Here is a 3,641-nt window from a genome sequence, read left to right as displayed (position 1 = left end):
TTCTTTGCCTCCTCCTTCCTCCTCCTCGGCGTCCTCCTCCTCCTCCTCCTCCTCGCACGCTCTGTCTGGCCGCCCCCCCCGCCGTGCTCTCGCCCTCATGCCCCGACGGGCCCCCCCCAACAATGAGACCCGCGCGCCGGGCTCGCCCCCTCCGCGCCTCGCGCCCAGCTACCAGGGCCGCCCGGCCTCCGCGCAGCCCGGGCCCGGCGGGGGAGGCGCCGAGTGGTACATCGCGGGCGCCCGCCCCGCGCCGCCCGCTCACGCGCCGCCCCCCCGGCCCCCCTGCCCGGCCGCGGCAGCCATGGCCGCGCGCCTCCGCTTGCTCGCTCCCGGCCCGCCTGCCGCCCGCCGCCGGGTAAAGTCTTAGGTTCAGGGAACAAAGCCTGGCTTGGTAGGGAGCTTTTCGCTAGCTCGCTTGCTCCGCGCTAATTTTTCCTTTCTTTTTCTTTCTGTGCTTCTTGGTTGGCGCTCCTGAGCCCTCCCTGTGCCTGCCCTTCTGTCTCGGCCCCGGGTCTCCGATTCTCCAGTCCCCTCCGCCCAGGTCTTCCTCTCTGCGGGTGTTTTTCAACCTCAAGGAAACTTGGGAGTGGAGAGCAGGGAAAAGGGGCTCTAGGAGCAGGAACGACCCGCTCGCCCCTCCGTGTCTGGGAGCTCTTTAGATGGGTTGTTCATGGGCTCTTTCCTTGGAGGCGCTTCTGGAGGGTGGACTCTCACACGCAGACGTTTGTCATTCAACAAGTATTTATTGAATGCTTACTATGTGCAGCCGCTGGATACAGCAGTGAACAAAAGAGGTATTCCTGCCCTCGGGGAGCTTCCGGTCTAGCTTACAGACGCACACGCACAGGGACTCACCTTAGAGACGCACAGGGACTCACCTTAGAGGCACACCGAGGCACCCAGACACAAACTCACTCCTAGCCTCATCCAGCCACACCACCAGACCCTCTCAGGCGCCAGGCAGACCCACAGGCGCGCTTAGAGACCCACGCGATTTAGAGACCCAAGACTACGACTACGGAAGTGCTCACAAACAAGTTACACACGACCTTTAGACACGCACACAAACACATCACATAAACTCACGCACAGCACCCCAAAGGATTAAAGACCCTAAAATTGGGTCTGGGAAGAAGTGAGGGGATGTCAGCTGGAAGGCTTCATTCCCCAAGACCAGTGTGGGCAAGGGGGACGAAATCTGACCCCCCCCTCCCTACTTCCTAAAAGGGGGTGGCGCCCGCAGGGACCAAAGGTTACACTCCCTCAGCGGGAGGTGGGGTGGTGGAGGGGGAAAGGCCGCCCTGGGGGCTTCAGCAACACTTCAAAGACCTCGCGGCCGGGAACGCTTCCTGCGGAGGAGGGGCAGACGAAGAGGAGAGGGGAAGACCCGCAGGGGACTGAGGGTGGAGGAGGCTGCCCCCCCTTTGGCTGACTGCCCCCAAGCCAACTCTTCCGCCGGGACCACCTCCTTTTCACCAGCACCTGTTCAACCGGAACATCAAGGGGCCGGGGCCCGCCGCCACCCCTCCCTTCATGTCTATCTAGTACCTTTCATCAGGGAAAGGGGGGTTGAATCCCCGCCCAGGCGGGTAGGGGGAGTAGGGCGGGGGAGAACTTGTCCTTGACCTGGTCTGTGGCGTCAAGGGATTTACTCCCTTTAATCCTGGCTAGGCTGGAGTTTGGGGAGGCCCGACAAGCTGAGTTCTGGGCTGCAACCCCCCACCGTCCCCTTGCTCCTGGAGGGACTCGGGAATCTCGGAGGGCTGCCAGGACGAAGAGGCTCTGTCTAAACGGGCGAGGGGGGAGGCCTGTCAGTGCCGCGTCCATGCCTTGGGGAAAGGGCCGAGAGCCAGGGGATTGTCGGGGGTTGGGTCCGAAGGTTGGGATCCCTGCGAGGATTGCCACAAGTGAGTATCTTGGTCCGCTTTGAGTACTTCGCTCATACGAAAAGTTAAACACGACACAGACGGGAAGTCTCACTTAGGAGTGTCTAACGAATTACCTATACAGTACTGACAAGAATACAACTTCAGGAAAATTAAACGCAAAAATGTTAGCCCTAGCCATGAGCCTGTTTCGGAATATTTCAATTATTTACTTTCGGGACCCATCGCGGCCGAGGTGGCCGCAGTTTCGGGTTTCGCTAGACGAGGGTCACTCGAAGGCCCGTTGGTCCCTGCGTCCAGGGGTGAGCGACCTACGGTCTGGGACCGAGGAGCCTTTGTCTCAGGTCCTACCGGTGCGGTGCACCGCCGGAAACCTGTGGGATGATCGCGCGATGATACTTAGGCGTTTAGTAAGTGTATTAGGAATAATTTCATTTAATCCTCCCCACAACCTTTTAGGGTGGGTGTTATTATCCCCATGTTATAGGTGGTGCAACTGAGGTTCCGGGGATGGAATGACTTGCTCAAACTCACACAGGTGGGAAAAGAAAAGAGCGAGGATTTAAACCCAGTCTGTCCTTCGCTAAGGCTGGGGTTCCGCCACCACTTGTTCGCCGAACGCCTGTATCGAACGGGGATGTCCGCCCGCCCATCGCAGAAGTTCCTTTCCGAGGTCGGGAGAAACCCGGTGCCGATCTGGATTCGCGGCGGGTACTCCCGAGGCTGAGCTGTCAAACTCATTCTTCATCTTCCGATACTTTTCTGAGCACCTACTGTGTGCCGCCCCCCCCCCAAAATCAAGAACGGGACACAGCCAACAAGTGGTTCAAGTTCATCGTGCTCTCCTTGCGTAACTGAGTGCTGATTTGGGGTGTCACGCTGATCCCGGGTGTGCAGTTTTCGGCGAGTGGCTTCACTTCTCAGAGGCTCAGCCTGTCCCTCTTAAACGGGTCGTTAAGTCCTTCTGGCAAGAGCTGTAAGGAAGATTTAACGAAAATCTTTTTGTAAAGCGCAAAGACACACAGTAGGCGCCCAATACCCTCTCGTCCCTTCCCCGCCCCTCTAAGCGTGCCAGAGCTTCGCGTTCCCGCTCCCGCTTCCCGCCTCCGGCTTCCTCGCCCTTCTCGCGCGTACCGCGGCTAAGGGACTGGGGCAGAGAGGACCAAACAGAAAATTATTTCCGCCCGCTCTGCCCGCCCCGCCCCGCCCCGCCCCGCCCGTCCCCGGAGCCAGAAGGGGATTGTGGGGCCGCAGCGGCCGCCGCCGAGCCGAGCGGGGCGGAAGCGCGCGTCGCGCTGCTGCTCGGGCCCGACCGCGCCGGCCCCTGCACCTCCCGGCCTGGGACCGCGGGCTGTAGTCGGGGCCGGCCCCGGGCCCCAGGCGGGTGCTGCGGGGCGCGCTTTCACGAAGCCTGGCACGCGGGTTCCCAGAACCGAGCGGAGGAAGCTGAAGGGTGTTGAGGTTTCGTTTCTGCTCGCCGGCCAGGCGCTTGGTTTCGCAGGTCCCAGGGTCTGGGGACGCACCCTCCCATTAGAAAGTCCCAGGCTCCGGGAAGAGACTGTGCCAGCGCCCGCGGGTTTGCGTTTTGCTTGTATCTCGTTTGAATACCGATTTCTTCCCCGAAAGCAAAGTTTCTGACCTTGGGGGGTGCCCAGAGAGGTTAAGTTACTTTCCCGAAATAACCCAGCCAGTAAGAAGCTTCAGGTGGTTTACCTGCGGGGTAGGAGAGTCTCACACTGCTGAATAGAAAGTGTG

At 60.5% G+C, this 3,641-nt stretch overlaps 1 protein-coding gene across 1 annotated transcript in view; it reads right to left on the bottom strand.

The window, feature by feature from the left end:
* Nucleotides 1–3,641, bottom strand: part of MLLT6 (MLLT6, PHD finger containing) — a 34,128-nt gene that overhangs the window by 26,169 nt on the left and 4,318 nt on the right. The window contains exon 2 of the mRNA XM_019638663.1: nt 1,585–1,589. The gene's annotated coding sequence lies outside the window, so the exon portion shown is untranslated. The remainder of the gene's footprint in view (nt 1–1,584; nt 1,590–3,641) is intronic.

Source organism: Hipposideros armiger, unplaced genomic scaffold, assembly GCF_001890085.2.
Source record: "Hipposideros armiger isolate ML-2016 unplaced genomic scaffold, ASM189008v1 scaffold_40, whole genome shotgun sequence".
NCBI lineage: Eukaryota > Metazoa > Chordata > Mammalia > Chiroptera > Hipposideridae > Hipposideros > Hipposideros armiger.
This window is presented reverse-complemented; position numbering and strand designations above follow the sequence as displayed.